This window comes from Staurois parvus, unplaced genomic scaffold (assembly GCF_062004578.1).
Source record: "Staurois parvus isolate SC_StPar_1 unplaced genomic scaffold, SC_StPar_1.0 ptg000081l, whole genome shotgun sequence".
Classification (NCBI taxonomy): Eukaryota; Metazoa; Chordata; class Amphibia; order Anura; family Ranidae; genus Staurois; species Staurois parvus.
In genome coordinates, this window is record NW_028317877.1 from 15707714 (window position 1) to 15725955 (window position 18242).

At 46.3% G+C, this 18242-nt stretch overlaps 1 protein-coding gene across 3 annotated transcripts in view; it reads right to left on the bottom strand.

Moving 5' to 3' along the window:
• The window catches only part of LOC149468713 (barrier-to-autointegration factor-like protein), a 56310-nt gene that overhangs the window by 28186 nt on the left and 9882 nt on the right, over positions 1-18242 (bottom strand). The window contains exon 1 of one of the 3 annotated variants that reach the window (XM_089669811.1): positions 1741-1831. The exons of the other annotated variants lie outside the window; for them this stretch is intronic. The gene's annotated coding sequence lies outside the window, so the exon portion shown is untranslated. Of the gene's footprint in view, positions 1-1740; positions 1832-18242 lie in introns of those variants that run through there. 3 annotated transcript variants of the gene reach the window in all.

Below are 18242 nucleotides of genomic sequence, written 5' to 3' on the forward strand. Positions count from 1 at the left end.
CCTTGATTTGTGCACTGGTGCGCAGTCATTGTGGAACAGGAAGGGGCCATCCCCAAACTCTTCCCACAAAGTTGGGAGCATAAAATTGTCCAAAATGTCTTGGTATGCTGACGCCTTAAGAGTTCCCTAAACTGGAACTAAGGGGCCAAGCCCAACCCCTGAAAAACAGCCCCACGCCATAATCCCCCCTCCACCAAACTTTTCACTTGGCACAATGCAGTCAGGCAAGTACCATTCTCTTGGCAACCGCCAAATCCAGACACATCCATCGGATTGCCAGAGAAGTGTGATTTGTCACTCCAGAGAACACGTCTCTGCTGCTCTAGAGTCCAGTGGCAGCATACTTTACACCACTGCATCCAATTCTTTGCATTGCACTTGGTGATGTAAGGCTTGGATGCAGCTGCTCGGCCATGGAAACCCATTCTATGAAGCTCTCTATGCACTGTTGTTGTGCTAATCTGAAGGCCAACATTATGTTTGGAGGTCTATTTAGCTATTGGCTCTGCAGACAGTTGGTGACTTCTGCACACTGTGTGCTTCACCATGCGCTGACCCCGCTCTATAATTTTACGTGGCCTACCATTTCATGGATGAGTTGCTGTTGTTCCCAGTTGCTTCCACTTTGTTATAACACCACTAACAGTTGACCGTGGAATATTTAGTATCAAGGAAATGTCACGGATGGACTTATTACACAGGTGACAACCTATCACAATACCACTCTTTAATTCACTGAGCTCCTGAGAGCGACCCATTCTTTCACAAATATTTGTAGAAGCAGTCTGCATGCCTAGGTGCTTGATTTTATACACCTGTGGGCATGGAGGTGTTTGGAACATCTAAATCCAATGATTTGGAGGGGTGTCTCAATAATTTTGTCAATATAGTGTGCATTGCAGTCCAGTCTGGGTCTGTCTGAAAAGCTGACAGATGGATCCAGACTGAATGCAGAGTCGAAAAGGCCCTATCCTCCATAAACACCCAGAGAATCCAGGGTTGTTCTGATGTTGCACACCCAGTCCTATGCTGCCATCTGCCTTTCTTATACCATCAGAATCCGGCGGTCTCTTCCTGGTTATTGCAGCTGCCCCTGATGACGTGCTGAGGCGCACAGGCTGTTGATGGCCTCCTGGGATGGGTGAAGCAAGTATCTCAGGAGGCTGTGGGCACACCTAGGTGAGAAATACAGCAGTGCTGGCCTGTTACAGAAAAATAATAGGATTTTACAAAATACACATATAATATATACACAATTGAAACTATATATATATATGTAGGGTTGTGTGCAGGGGCGGACTGACCATTTGGAAACTCGGGCACTGCCAGAGGGCCCGGAGTCAGTATGGGGCCCCATGAGATGCCCCTGGTACCTTTTTCATAGGCTTTTTTGTTTGGGCAAGGACACAGGGGCCCCATGATCCCCTATTGCCCGGGGGCCCCATGAGTTGTCAGTCCGCCCCTAGTTGTGTGGAAGGAGGGGAAAGGAGTAGCTTTATGGAAAGTGGGCTACTATCTATGTTTATCTGAGCAGCTGCTCTACCAGTCTCCGACCAGCAGAGGGCAGTGACACCTCATGTACAATCTCCACACGACGGGTTCGGGCTGATTATTGTCTACAGCCCTGATGGGCGCATCAATAGACCGGTTAAGGAAAGGAGAAAATGACATCAATGGGTGAGAGCTGCCACCACATCCTGAGTGCCGCACGGTGACCACACGTTTCCCAACACCGAATACCTGCAGAGACGGGACTGCGCACAGCCGGCACAATGCAACCTGACCCTCAGTCACCATATGCCCCGCCTCCTTTTGGTCAATTTAAGAAGGAGATGATGACGTCACCGCAGTGCAGTTCTGGTATGGCAGGTACTTCCGCCATTGATTCCTGATCACATGGTATCATTGGTGAGGTGCTGTGGTGCCTGCACATCACATTTTGTGGGTGATGCTTCACAGAAGAATGGTATATAGAAAATCAACCCTCCTCCAAAATACATTTTATATAACCTGCAATCCCCATCTGGTCCATCCCGATCTTATAGGGCCAGCTCACACTACATGAATTTCAGTTTCTTGTTTTCTGCACCCAAAATGCACAGAAAGTAGGTTATATGGTTCTCATCATCACAATTCACATCAGTGCTTGCAGTTCCAGTGCGTTTTGGTTGCAGAAAAAAAAGTAGAACCTGCTGCATTTTTTCTGCACTGGAATGCGGTAAAGTGCGTCAAAAATGCACATGTCCCTATTTAAATAGAAGAAAAAGGGGGAAAAATTAACGAATGCATAAAAAACACGGAAACGCATCAAAAACGCACTGGAAAGCATCAAAAACGCGCATGTGGAAACGCATCTGGACTGCGTTTCTATAGTGTGAACCGGCCCTTAGCATCAGTTCACACTACATGCGTTTCAGGTGCTTTTTTCTGCATCCAAAATGCACAGAAAGTAGGTTATATGGTTGTCAATGTCATTGTTCACATCAGTGTTTGCAGTGTGTTCCAGTTGCAGAAAAAAATTTAGAACACAGAACTGCACTGGAACGCAGTAAAACACCGGAATGCACTGGAACACACATGTCCCTATTTAAATTGAAGAATGGGAGAGAAGAAAAAAGGAACTGGAATGCATAAAAACGCACTGAAACGCATAAAAAATGCATGAAAAACATGCATGCGGGAACGCATCTACACTGCGTTTCTATAGTGTGAACCGGCCCTTAGCACCAGCTCACACTACATGCGTTTCAGTTGCTTTTTTCTGCATCCAAAATGCACAGAAAGTAGGTGATATGGTTGTCAATGTCATAGTTCACATCAGTGCTTGCAGTACTAGTGCGTTCCAGATGCAGAAAAAAAAGAATACGCTGCATTTTTTCTGCACAGAGCTGCATTGGAACGTGGTAAAACACACCAAAAACACACTCGAACACACATGTCCCTATTTAAATTGAAGAAAAAGGGGGGGGGGGACTGGAATGCATTAAAAAACGCACTGAAACGCATCATAAGATGTAGAACATGCTGCATTTTTTCTGCACAGAACTGCACTGAAACGCGGTAAAGCACTGGAACGCACATGTCCCTATTTAAATTGAAGAATGAGAGAGAAGAAAAAATGAACTGGAATGCATAAAAACTTACTGAAACGCATCAAAAATGCCCATTCGGAAATGCATCTGGAACGCATCTGCACTGCGTTTCTATAGTGTGAACCGACCCTTAGCGCCAGTTCACACTACAAGCGTTTCAGTTGCTTTTTTCTGCATCCAAAATGCACAGAAAGTAGGTTATATGGTTGTCAATGTCATAGTTCACATCCAGGGGCGGACTGACCATTCAAGCACTTCGGGCACTGCCCGAAGGCCCGGGATCAGAAGGGGGCCCCATAAAATGCCCCTGGTATCTTTTTATAGGCTTTTTTGGGTGTGTTGTGAGTGTGGGCAAGGACACAGGGGCCCCATGATCCCCAATTGCCCGGAGGCCCCATGAGTTGTCAGTCCGCCCTTGTTCACATCACTGCTTGCAGTTCCAGTGCCTTCTGATTGCAGAAAAAAAGTAGAACACACTGCATTTTTTCTGAACACAACTGCACTGAAACGCGGTAAAACACACCAGAACGCACCAAAAACGTACTGGAACGCACATGTCCCTATTTGAATTGAAGGAATGAGAGAAAAGAAAAAATTAACTGGAATGCATAAAAACACACTGAAACGTATCAAAAACATGTAAAAAATGTGCATGCGGAAATGCATCCGGAACACATCTGGACCAGGGGTGGACTGACAACTCATGGGGCCCCCGGGCAATAGGGGATCATGGGGCCCCTGTATCCTTGCCAAAACTCAAAAAAGCCTATGAAAAAGGTACCAGGGGCATCTCATGGGGTCCCCTACTGACCCGGGCCCTCGGGCAGTGCCCGAGTTTCCAAATGGTCAGTCCGCCACTGATCTAGACTACATTTCTATAGTGTGAACCGGTCCTTAGGGCAAGCGCATACTACATGTGTTTCAGTTGTTTTTTTTTCTCCAAAATGCACAGAAAGTAGGTAATATTCACACCATCAATGTCATAGTTTACATCAGTGCTTGCAGTTTCAGCGCCTTCCAGTTGCAGAAAAAAAAAGTAGAACACGCTACATTTTTTCTGCACAGAACTGCACTGGAATGCGGTAAAACACACCGGAACGCACCAAAAACGCACTTGTATCCATTTAAATTGAAGAAAGAGAGAGAGGAATAAATGAACTGGAATGCATACAAACGCACCAGAACGCATCAAAAACACCGGAACACGCCGAAAACGCATCAACGCACATGCAAAAATGCATCTGGACTGCATTTCTACAGTGTGAACTGGCCCTTAAAGCCGAACTCCAGGTAGATAGAAAAAAAAAAACCATGACTGCAGCTTTGTATTTATTAATACATTATTACACGCTTGTTTCTACATTCAGAAAGTGAAATTAACTGTATATGACTTGGACCTCTTGTAATCTCTGTACAGCAGAGCTGGCACTGGAGGAGGAAGAAGCAGCACAGGGAGCCAATTAGTTAAAGTGTTACTAAACCCACAGCAGTGAAATCAGTCTGTATATGCAGTAAAGCACGCTTGTTATACTCACTGTGGAACCTAAGGCTCCATGTACACGGGACGTTTGGAAAACACTTCTGAACGATGGAAACTGACTGCTGGAAAACGTAAGTTAAAAAACATCTGTTTAGCTGCGTTTGCATACCACGTTTATGAGCGTTTGTGTTTAGAAGCGTTTTTTAAAGATAACCTCAGGAGACCTTCCAGAATGCACTGAAAAACAGTAAAAAACTAGAAAAGCTAAAATTTCTGGGGAAATTGTGTGAAGTGTTCTTACCTCCACCAGTAGTCTACAACTGGAGTGGGCATTGAAACACCTCAAATACTCTCTACTGTAGAAAACGTATTTCCAAACCTTTAACCAGAAGTCGGCCAAACTGTCACCAATTCAAAATTAGATTTCAAATAGGGCAGAGAAGAGCGGTTAAAAACGAACTGCTCCAAATTGCTCACTTCACTGGCATCTTCAAATGGTCGTAGTTTTAAAAACTGTAAATCCTACAGTGAATAGCTTTATATTGTGAGAATCACAAGACCCAGACCTACATTTTGATGCATAGTATGTCTCTGAAATATTAACTGGGTGGAGTGGCTTGTCACTCTGCTGCCTGCTCACACACCTGGGCTCCTATGGCAACTCACTCTACAGCAAGGGCAGAGAAGAGCGGTTAAAAACAAACTGCTCCAACTTGCTCACTTCACTGGCGGTTGCCATCTTCAAACGGTTTTAATTTAAAAATTATAAATACTACACTGAAGAACTTTATATTGTGAGAATCACAAGACCCAAACCTACATTTTGATGCATAGTATGTCTCTGAAATATTAAAAATGAAGGCACAGTCGCAGTTTAGAAATTGCCCTTCAAATTTGAAGTGGCTAGAGTAGAGTTTCAATGAATGTCAATGGGCGGTGTGAGTTGCAAACAAATGGTCATATTGTGAAAACTACCAGGACTATGGCTTAGCCGTGGACATTTTTAGTGGCAGCAGGGATAGCTGAACGTTTTGATATACGATTTGTGTAGGTGGGCTTGAAAATGAGGGAGTGATGGCAGTTTAGAAATCATGTCCTGATTTTTTAGCTCACGCTCTAGCTTTTGTCAGCTCCCACTCTAGTTTTGAACATTCCGCCATTCATTCCTATGGGACCAATTTCACTACAAAAACGCAGATATTTCGTGAACCATTCGGCGAAACGTTCCACAAAGTAATAGCACACCAATCAGGAACAATCCGCACGTTTCGGTATAATACTGTCTATGTAATATAAAAACTGTGGGAGGAGTTAGGGTGGTAAATTTGGCTATAATAATAAGAATATATATGTGAGATAACAGTAAGTGGTCTTGCCATGCAAGAAAACTTAATTAACTATTTCAGACATTTTGAGAGAAATAGAGAGAGCAGAAGCAGAGAGAGCAGTATGTATTGAGATGACCTGTCTTTTCTGGTTGTATTCACTATGGATCCCATCATGAGCATAATGCGGCACGTTCTACCGTCCTTCAAAGCAAGGGAATCCCTGGTTGTCAACAGAAGTAGTGTTTCCATTGGAATATTTCCCTCTGTTCCTGTTTTGGTGTCAGCCAATATTTGGGATTTTCTTTAACGTTCAGTTAAAGCGATAACAAAACAAGTTGTGATGGCGAGTGTCCTTTAACCACTTCCCTACCGCCCTATAGCAGAACTACTGCTACAGGGTGGCAGGGCTGCGCTAAATCACGTGTATATATATATATATATATATATATGTGTGTGTGTGTGTGACTTTGCATTCCCAGGTAGGGGCGCATGCGCCGCCCTACCCGCGCCATCATTGGTGGCTACAGCTGTCGCTCACCGGGTCCCGGTTGGAGATTCCCCGCCGGCTCCCACCGATCGCCGAGGAACACTGACAGGGGAGAGGTCTGTATGTAAACAATACAGATCTCTCCCCTGTCAGCACCAGCATGCTGCATAGCAGAGCAATACAAAGCAGCATGCTTACCCAGTAAAACACACAGAGCACAGTTAGTAAAACAGCTGTTAACCCCTTCCTGCACATTGATACAGTGTCAGTGCTTTTTATTAGCACTGATCACTGTATTGGTGTAACTGGGGATGTCAGTGACAGTTAGTCAATTCCCCCCCAGTGTCAGAATGCCCGCCGGAGTCCCGCTATAAGTCACTGATCACCACCATTACTAGTATAAAAAAAAAAGAAGAAATTGTGATTTTCTCCTATTCCCTTATTGTTCTTCACTATATTGGCTCTGAGACAGAAGGGTCAAATGGTGTGCATGTACCTATCTGTTAACCACTTCAAGTCCGGACACTTTTACTCCCTTCCTGTCCAGGCCAATTTTCAGCTTTCAGTGCTATCGCACTTTGAATGACAATTGTGCGGTCATGCAACACTGTACCCATATGCATTTTTTAGCATTTTTTGGAGACCGATAAAACTTTATTTTGGTGGTATTTATTCACCACTCGGATTTTTATTTTTTTTGCTATATGAATGAAAAAGTCCAAAAATGTTGAAAAAAAGTGTTTTGCAAACTTTCTTCATAAATCTTGGCCAAAATGTATTCGATTATCTTTTTAGTAAAAAAAACAATAACCCAAATTAGTTTATAACCAAAAATTATATAGATGTAAAAAAAATTTTTTATTCATTTTTAGTTTTTTTTTAATATTATTATTTATGTTTTTTTTAACATACTGCCACCCTAGCAGTACAGTGTCACCATAGTGACACTGTACTACTTGTGGGGGGTGATGAAGATTTTTTTTTTTTACACTGATTGCTTTTACACCCATAAAGGCTGTAAAAGCAATAATTTCTCCTTCTCTCTGGCTGCATTCTTGCAGCCATTGAGAAATACTGTGAGAGCTGTGATTGGTCACAGCTTGTCACATGGTACAGGGAGCGCACACAGCCTGAAAATGCAGGCGCCATTTATGAACGGCAACCCGTTCCTGCACTGCTCCAGTCCAGCCGTTTATGTACATGGGCCAGACGGGAAGTGGTTAATAGACAGTTCACTACTCCAACTCTAGGATGCTTGGGGCTGCCCTTCTGTCTTCTATAACTGATCTATTGATACTAAGACTTCACCTCTTGTATCCAGATTTAAAGTTATGTTATCTATTCGTATCTTGGTTAAAATAATAACAATAAATTAACCCCCCTGGCGGTATTCCCGAGTGTAGCTCGGGGTAAAGTTTCAGCACCACAAGCGGTAACCCCGAGCTACACTCGGGAATACCTTGCAGCGCTGCTCTGGGATCTCTTCTTCATTTACCTTGTCCTGCGCTCCCAGGACATCCCTCCTGCAGTGTCCCCAGAAATGTCCTCCGGCCGATGCTCTGTCTTCGGGCGGAGACTGAAGGGGTGAGGCGAGGGGTAGAGAGATAGATTTGCGTGTCATCGGCATAGAGATGGTAGTTGAAGCCGTGAGAGTGTATCAGTTGGCCAAGGGAGGAGGTGTAGATGGAGAAGAGAAGGGCCCGAGGACAGAACCTTGAGGGACCCCAACAGAGAGGGGGAGTGATGGGGGGGTGGCAGCGTTATAGGTAACACTGAAGGAGCGCTGTGAAAGATAGGAAGAGAGCCAGGACAGAGCGGAGTCTCTGAGGCCAAGAGAGTGTAGTTTTTTGAGGAGGAGGGGGTGGTCAACCGTGTCAAAAGCCGCAGAGAGGTCGAGGAGTAGGAGCACTGAATAGTGGCCATTAGCTTTGGCGGTTAGCAGGTCGTTGGTGAGTTTGAGTAGGGCAGTTTCGGTGGAGTGTAGGGGACGGAAGCCAGACTGTAGGGGTTCAAGGAGGTTGTTGTCAGTGAGGTGGGAACTCAGGCGATTATAGATTAAGCGCTCAAGAAGTTTGGATGTAAATGGCAGCAGGAAGATGGGTCTAAGGTTGTTTAGGTCGGTGGGATCCAGGGAGGGTTTTTTAAGTATGGGAGTGATGTGCGCGTGCTTCAGAGGGGAGGGAAATGCGCCAGTAGAGAGGGAGAGATTAAAGATGTGAGTGAGGGAGCATAGGATGGAGGAGGAGGGTGATCGTAGTTGTGAGGGGACAGGGTCAAGGGGGCAGGTGGTGAGGCAGGCTTCAAGGAAGACCTTAGTGACCTCTTCAGTGGTAGCAAGGTCAAAGGAGTGGAGTGTTGAGGGGGTTTTAGTGTGAGGAGTGTTAGGTGGGTTGTAGTCTGGACGGTGGTGAGGTCGAAGGAGAGGGGTGTTGAGGGGGTTTTCTTGTGAGGGATGCTAGGTGGGGTGGAAGTCTGAGCAGTGGCAATGTCCCTACGAATTGCGATTTGGATGGACTTGGCTAACAAAGCTGAACTCCAGCTAACACTTTTTAAGCAGTTACAGCAACAGTTTTTTTCCCTTTTGGGATAAAGGTTTTAAATACACAAATAAAAGTTGAACATTATAAACACCCTTGTTAGTGTCAAATGGTTTGACTCAACCCTCTAACTGCCAATTTTGCTGGACTGTTTGGTCTGTTAAAGGAACTTGAAAAACTACAAACTTACTGGCTAGAACACAAGGTAAAAATTAGGTTAAAAAGTGCCCCACAAAAAAACAAATATAGACACCACATCTAAAAATTAGCAAGTGGTAACATATTACATTTTTGAGTTTTGAGTATAATACCACGTTAAAGTAGTGTTAAACCCAAAACCAAAAATTTAATATATTGCAGAATAGCAATCATCAGATGTAGTGGCTGCATTTGTTTTCTTTTTTAGGCTTTTTCCCTGGTGATCTGGCCGGTAAAACACTTCCTGTATTAGAGTGGATGAAGGAGCACAGGGGCACCTGTGGATGGCAGCATTGCCAGTCTGGGAGGAGGAGAGTTTTAGATGTACTAGCAGATTTGAATACACTAAACAAATTGAAGCTGAACTCCAGCTAACACTTTATAGGCAGTTACAGCAACAGTTTTGTTTTTAATTTTGGGATAAAGGTTTTACATGAATAAATAAAAGTTGATCTTTGTAAGCACCCTGATCAGTGTTGAATGGTTTGTCTCATACCTGTAACTTGATACATCTGCAATGGAACTTGTTCTTTTGGAAAACAAAACCTGACTTACTGAATGGATCACCAGATAAAAATAGAAGAAAGGAAGCCTAAAAAGAAATAGAATGCAGCCATCACATCTTGCTAAGCTGCAATATAATAAATGTTTGCTTTTGGGCTCAATATAGCTTTTCTAATTGAGACTTTATTACACATATAGACCTTAGTTACCTTAGTTGCAATTTTCTTCCCACAGCTGCTATTTTCCCAGTTATGGCCATATTGATTTCAGCAGGGCCATTATTTTAGGCCGCAAATCTTCTGGTGGCACACAGAAGGCAAGTCCATTTTTAACTTCATCAATAGTCCTCATGCACACAACATTTTTACAGCTGCTGTTTTTGGCGTTTAACGTTTTTTTTCTACAATCAATAAATTCCCCAGCATGTTATCTTATGTATCCATGACTGTAATCAACATTTTTTGGCTGGGAGATTTTTAGCTGTAAAAATGCTCTAACGCTGAAACCGTGGCAAAATGCAGTAAAACGCCGCAAACCGGTGTTTTTGGACTCTTTTTGACCAATAAAACAACATTTTTTTTTGGTAAAAAAACACGCTAAAAAATGCAGGAAAATGCCATTAATCACGGCAAAACACCACTAAACGCTAATACAAAAACACAAAAAAAAAGCTGAAAAAAATCACATTTTTAATGTGATTTTACACAGCTAACGTTACCAGCGTTATCGAAATGTCCAGTGTGCATGAGGGCTTAGACCTTCTTTGCCCTTCCCAGTTACCTTAAAAACTAACATTTCACCATTCCATCCCTTTAAATTGTAAGCTCCACGAGCAGGGCCCTCATATTCCTTTTGTACTGAAATGTATTGTAATTGTACTGTCTCCCTTATATTGTAAAGCGCTGCGCAAAATGTTGGCGCTATATAAATCCTGTAAAAGGCTCCATGTACACTGCGGTTGATAAACTGACGTTTAGGAGCTTTTCTTAATTTTTTTTAGCAGCCCCTGAACTCTCCCTAATGTTTTCCTATGTGTCCATGTACACTATGTCATTTACAGTCATTTACAGGCAGTTGAGTTTACAGTCGTTTTTTTTGAACGCACCAAACTTGCGTTCAGGAGTAGATTTTATCAGCGTTTCAAACGCCAACCGCTTGTAAACGCGTCTAACCGCATTTATAAGCATTTGGAAATTTTTTTTAACTCATCCATTTCCAGATGCAGTCCAGAGCCTTTTTTCATCATGAAAAATGCATGCAAAGTGTTTTCCCAGTACTCAGATGGACCTGGTACACCATACTTTGAGGTTTTGCATGAAAGAAAATATGTTAGACACTGCTGCAATAATTTCTGCACAGAAATGAGCTGGAACACATCCAAACACCACAAAAAAAAAAAAAAAAAAAAGATAGCTAATCTCAACAAATACTGCTCTCTCACACCAGCGCAGTCAATTCCAGGTTTTGCGTGAAGGAAAAAAAAAACAACCAGAAAAGACAGGTCATCTCAACACATACTACTCTCTCTGCTTCTGCTCTCTCTTTTTCTTTCAAAATGTCTGAATTAGTTAATTCTTTACTGTTTTTCAGTGCATTCTGGACATTTTTAAAGGTCTTGTGAAGTTATCTTTCAAAAACGCTTCTAAACGCAAATGCTCATAAGTGCAGATAAACGCGGTATGCAAACGCGGCTAAACAGACCTACGTTTTCCAGTAGTCAGTTTCCATCGTTCATAAGTGTCCCATGTACATGGAGCCTAATAATTCCATTTGTTTCTTTCCATATGATACTGCAAACAGCTGACACTGACAACTGAAAAGAGCATCTGTCACCATGTGTTTATCCCATGCATGTGTGCTTGAAGAAAACCTGTCAGAAGTGAGATAAAGGGGCCACTGACCACCTTCTAAGATTGCTAGTTGACTAGCTTTTATGATGGCCCTTTGAATCATTTTTGAGTCTCTGACACAGAACAAGTACACAGACCTTGAAAAGTAAAAAAAAAAACTTGTGTCCTTATTTGCTTGTTTGTTCTGAATTAAAAGGTCCAAAAAATTCAGGTCCCTTTAGGTCACGTATGACTTTTCAGGGGATCCCCACACTAAAAGAAAAACAAAAAAAATGTGTGGGCCCCGCCAAAATCCATACCAGGCCCTTCAGTCTGGTATGTATTTTAAAGGGAACCCCACACCAAAAAATGGTGTGGAGACCCCCAAAATTCATATCACATCCTTATCCAAGCATGCAGCCCGGCAGGCTAGGAAAGGGGGGATGATTGAGCACCCCCCCCCCTCTTAAACCATGCCAGGCCACATGCCCTGTCCTTATAGGGATGGACAGCACAGTGGCTAAATGGTTAGCACTTCTGCCTGGCAGCACTAGGGTCATCGGTTCAAATCCCAACCACGGCACCTCCTGCCTGGAGTTTGCATGTTCTCCCTGTGCCTGCGTGGGTTTCCTCCGGGTACTCTGGTTTCCTCCCACACTCCAAAGATATGCTGGTAGGTTAATTGGATCCTGTCTAAATTGTCCCTAGTATGTGTATGAATGTATGTGAGTTAGGGACCTTAGATTGTACGTCCCTTGAGGGTTAGGGACTGATGTGAATATACAATATATACTGTATTTTTCGATCCATAAGACGCACTTTTTTCCCCCAAAAAATGGGGGGAAAATGTCAGTGAGTCTTATGGAGCGAATATAAAGCGGCCGGTCCGGTATTTCCGCCGCCACCATGTCAGAATACCGGGCCGGGCGCTCTGCTGTTTTCTGCGGCAGGAACTCACCTGTTCCTCGGTCCAGCGCTGTAGTCTTCCCACCCCTGCATCTGCGACAGCCGGGTGCCCACTGCGCATGCGCGAGAAGCGCTGCGTTTTGTGAATGGTCCGGTTTCTTCTGGGACACATGGCGGGTCCCAAAAGACGCCAGGCCATTCACAAAGTGCAGTGCTTCTCGCATATGCGCAGTGGGCACCCGGCTGTCAAAGTTGGGTGCCCACAGTATAGGAAGGACAACTCCGCGGATGTGGGAGCGGGTACCTGTCAAATTCAGGTACCTGCTCCCCCTCCCTCCCTAAAGGTCCGCAGTGTCTGGTCATCCCCTGTACTGTCTGCAGTCTCTGGTCATCCCCTGTACTGTCCGCAGTCTCTGGTCATCTCCTGTACTGTCTGCAGTCTCTGGTCATCTCCTGTACTGTCTGCAGTCTCTGGTCATCTCCTGTACTGTCTGCAGTCTCTGTTCATCCCCTGTACTGTCCGCAGTCTCTGGTCAGCCCCTGTACTGTCCGCAGTCTCTGGTCATCTGTACTGTCCGCAGTCTCTGGTCATCTCCTGTACTGTCCGCAGTCTCTGGTCATCTCCTGTACTGACCGCAGTCTCTGGTCATCTCCTGTACTGTCCGCAGTCTCTGGTCATCCCCTGTACTGTCCGCAGTCTCTGGTCATCCCCTGTACTGTGTCCGCAGTCTCTGGTCATCTCCTGTACTGTGTCCGCAGTCTCTGGTCATCTCCTGTACTGTCCGCAGTCTCTGGTCATCCCCTGTACTATCCGCAGTCTCTGGTCATCTCCTGTAGTATGTCCGCAGTCTCTGGTCATCTCCTGTACTGTGTCCGCAGTCTCTGGTCATCTCCTGTAGTATGTCCGCAGTCTCTGGTCATCTCCTGTACTGTGTCTGCAGTCTCTGGTCATCTCCTGTACTATGTCCGCAGTCTCTGGTCATCCCCTGTACTGTCTGCAGTCTCTGGTCATCTCCTGTACTATGTCCGCAGTCTCTGGTCATCTCCTGTACTGTCTGCAGTCTCTGATCATCTCCTGTACTGTGTCTGCAGTCTCTGGTCATCTTCTGTAGTATGTCCGCAGTCTCTGGTCATCTCCTGTACTGTGTCCGCAGTCTCTGGTCATCTCCTGTACTGTCCGCAGTCTCTGGTCATCCCAAGTACTGTCCGCAGTCTCTGGTCATCCCCCGTACTGTCCGCAGTCTCTGGTCATCCCCTTTACTGTCCGCAGTCTCTGGTCATCCCCTGTACTGTCCGCAGTCTCTGGTCATCCCCTGTACTGTCCGCAGTTTCTGGTCATCCCCTGTACTGTCCGCAGTCTCTGGTCATCTCCTGTATTATGTCCACAGTCTCTGGTCATCTCCTGTACTGTGTCCACAGTCTCTGGTCATTTCCTGTAGTATGTCCGCAGTCTCTGGTCATCTCCTGTACTGTGTCTGCAGTCTCTGGTCATCTCCTGTACTATGTCCGCAGTCTCTGGTCATCCCCTGTACTGTCTGCAGTCTGTGGTCATCTCCTGTATTATGTCCACAGTCTCTGGTCATCTCCTGTACTGTGTCCACAGTCTCTGGTCATCTCCTGTAGTATGTCCGCAGTCTCTGGTCATCTCCTGTACTGTGTCCGCAGTCTCTGGTCATCTCCTGTACTGTCCGCAGTCTCTGGTCATCCCCTGTACTATCCGCAGTCTCTGGTCATCTCCTGTAGTATGTCCGCAGTCTCTGGTCATCTCCTGTACTGTGTCCGCAGTCTCTGGTCATCTCCTGTAGTATGTCCGCAGTCTCTGGTCATCTCCTGTACTGTGTCTGCAGTCTCTGGTCATCTCCTGTACTATGTCCGCAGTCTCTGGTCATCTCCTGTACTGTGTCCGCAGTCTCTGGTCATCTCCTGTACTGTCCGCAGTCTCTGGTCATCCCAAGTACTGTCCGCAGTCTCTGGTCATCCCCCGTACTGTCCGCAGTCTCTGGTCATCCCCTTTACTGTCCGCAGTCTCTGGTCATCCCCTGTACTGTCCGCAGTCTCTGGTCATCCCCTGTACTGTCCGCAGTTTCTGGTCATCCCCTGTACTGTCCGCAGTCTCTGGTCATCTCCTGTATTATGTCCACAGTCTCTGGTCATCTCCTGTACTGTGTCCACAGTCTCTGGTCATCTCCTGTAGTATGTCCGCAGTCTCTGGTCATCTCCTGTACTGTGTCTGCAGTCTCTGGTCATCTCCTGTACTATGTCCGCAGTCTCTGGTCATCCCCTGTACTGTCTGCAGTCTCTGGTCATCTCCTGTACTGTGTCCGCAGTCTCTGGTCATCTTCTGTAGTATGTCCGCAGTCTCTGGTCATCTCCTGTACTGTGTCCACAGTCTCTGGTTATCTCCTGTGTCACAGATCCACGATCGCCGCCACCAACATGCGACAATCGCATGACCGTGACTAATAGTAATACGTCACGCCCACGGCGTCAGACCCCAGACCTTCTCACCAAACTCGTGACCGAAGGACCGGCCGATCTAAAACCGCGGTGTGACGCGCGTATCAAGGCCACACTCAGCTGCACCCAGCACAGCGATTGCCCAGCTAATGGACTACAATCGGTGCCTGCAGCCTAAATGCGCTTGTTACTGGGTCGGGTTAATTACGCAACTAACCCTCTACTGCCACCACCATTTTTGTCGGAGACTGGGAAACTCCCGTTATCAAATATACACTATAATGATTGAAATATTGATCTATATAGCACGGCCCGCGGACCTGTTATACAGAGATATACCAAACAGTAGCGTCTCTTCAAAGGCAGGGATTCGTGAATTGCAAGTAAGTGCTTAGAAACAGTTTAACACTTTCAGAAAGAAAGATTTATTACTAAAAGAGTCAAAACAGGTGCAATACAATATTTACAAAGAGATGTCACAAAAATATATATATATATGTATATAAAGACACAGCAAAGAGATAATTAGGAAGAAGATTACAGGGTTAAGTTACTTGCCCATATGCCTGGGTTTGCAGATCCAAGTTGTAGACCAGGGTGATTTCTTGATCTTCTTTTGTTTCGATGTTGCTGGGATCTCTGTGTGTGTGTGTCAAACTCTAACTCACTTGTCTCTTCTTAAAAGTCCCTCTCAAAGGGGGGGCTCTGACTACACGTTTTGGGAGTGGTCAGTGGGAAACTCTGTATTAACTACAGCTTCATAATACATGACATGAAACATATGGTTGACCTGAGGAATGTGCAATTACTCTGGTCAGTTTGATAATGTGTGGGCTTACGCCGTTTTGGGTCAATGCTTCCCAGCCCTCTGAGAAATGCTGCCTTATCAGACGTAGGTGAGAAAGGTGACAGTTTTCCCAGACCACTGGCACCACCAGGGATGTCTTACCCCGGTTGACCTACACCATCTGTCAGGAGATAACATTTGCCTCTCAGAACTGGAAAGGGGGGGATGTGAGGAATGATCGAGGAATACCTCAAATAACAGACAGGACAAGACAGAGAACTCCGCTTCCAGCTCTGATGAGCTAGTTTCTTACACCTCCCCCTTAAGTGGGTGCCAAGGAGGGAGCTACAGGTTCCCTCTTGACGCAACTGTCCTCTGTCCAGAGGTTCCTCTTGGGATGTCCGGGTACCGCTGTACTGCGGGAGAACCGAATTCCGTTTGAACAGGAAGCCGTTCTCCCCAGCAGCACTGCTGGGCCGACCAAGTGAGTGGTCACGGGTGGGTACCAGTCGGCTGTGGCTATCCGAATCCCGTGGCAACTGCCGGGGTGCCCACCTGTTCACAAAACACTTCGGCTCAGGGGTGTCATTTGCTAACATATTAATATGTAGCTTCTTGTCGAGGCAGAGAAGGAGATTTCCCTCTCCTACCTTCTTCCTCAGGCTTAGGACTACATCTGGCCTGAAAGTAGTAGCGTCCATGTGCACCAGAACCGGACAGGCGAATTCTGGGCCTCACCTCCCAGTGGTGTCCACAGGTACCTTCATCCAAGATGGACAGTCCTCGTTCCCTGCTAGCAACCAGGACACCAGTTCCTCCAGTTTCCTGTCTGCTAGGTCAGTCACAGGTCCAGCTGAGCCATGATCATCGCATCCAGGCGTCTTACCGTAGCCAGCTGTACCCGCGACTGACATAACCTGCTTTTTGGCCTGGGGAGCAGACCAGGCCTCAACTGCCTCAGTCTCCCCACGCCCAGACCTCTGGGGGTCTCTTCTTACTGACAGGTTCCTAAACAGAACCACTGACATGCCCCTCTGACAGTTACCCTTCTTGACTGTCAGACTGGGCACGGGCGGTTGGTTCCAGACTAGTGACAGGAGCCCAAGTGGCTCTTCCCAGATCAAGTGGACAACTGCACCCAGGTCCACTGCGCATTGCGGGCCATTCCTGACCGCTGGAGAGGCGGTCGGTGCATTCTCAACCCCAACTAGCTTTCCCGTAGACTCAGGCAAGCCACATGGGGTAGTGAAGGCTGGCTCATCTTGAGCTTGCTGGGTTAGAGATGGTGGCCCATGCTCTTTGCTCAGGTCCATGATGGCAAAACAGTGGGCACCTTCCAGATGCTGCATTACCTCATGGCTCCTGGGCATGGGGTGGAACACAACCACAGGGTTGGCATTCAGTTTCCCAAGGTTCTCAGAAAGCCTGGTCATCATATCCTGCTTGAGGACCGCGACCACTAGCAATACCCAGACTCCAGCTGACCCCTGGATTCCTGACTGTGCCATTCCCTTTGTCTCTGTGGCCCAGTCAGCCAGCACCTTCTGAATCCGGACACCATCTATCAGAGGCCTGGCCAGAAGTTCCGGAACACGAGCGCCAGGGAAGGGTGATTGGGTCTGGGCCCTGCGGCTCTCTCTCTGTAACCCAAGCATCAACCCTCCTTCCACTAGTAATCTAGGCATGCTGTCTCTGCCTATGAACACACCTTGCCAAATAAGATTAACTGACAGGCTTTCTGGCTCCCACCCCCCTGGGGTTAGGCCATTCTTCCTGTCAGGCTTTTGTTTACTCTTCCCAGCAGGGGGGCTCAGCCCTGGCCACAAGCTGAAATCTCCATATGAATGGCTTTCCAGAGCAGTCTTCCCTGTGGGACTACAAAGCTCAGTTAGCTTACCTCTGACGGTCTCTTGGGACTCACTTTTCAGGGCTGCCTGATGTGTGGAACTACAAGTCCCAGCCAGCAGTGGTGTGCCTTCCTTAGCAGGGCAACTCACAGCTAGCGGACTTCTAAAGTTCCTTTGGGAATCGCTTTTCAGTGCTGCCTGAGGTGTGGAACTACAGGTCCCAGCCAGCTGCCTAGTCCTATGCAAGGCCAGCTGCTGAGCACTTATCAAGGCACAATCTTTTGAGCCCGGGCAAGGGACAGGCCTATCCAGACCATCCCTTCGCTCAGCCCCCAGAGATTGTACCTCTGCCCCCAACACTGAAAATGCATCCTTTGTTTCATCACGAATCTCATACTCATTGTTAGCATTACCAACATTGCCGTCAACAATACAAACATTATCAATGACATTACTATCAATGTTACTAACATTATCAATGACATTACTGACTTCACTATCAAGTTTACTTACATTAGTAATATCACCTCCAATGTCACCACAACGATTATCAACAGTCACGTTCATAAGGTCCATGACACATGAGTTCAATACCTCCCCAGGCAAGGGGATTTCTTCTTGTTCTCCAACTAATGGAGACTCCTGTAGCCCCACACCATTCCCAGCCCCCTCCCTCTGTCCATCCACCGGTGGCCCAGACATTACCCACATCTTCCTGCGAACAAACAGCACAGAAGAGTTGCTGGCCGGCTGGCCAGATGATGTCGTCTGCTTCTGCTCAGGACACTGG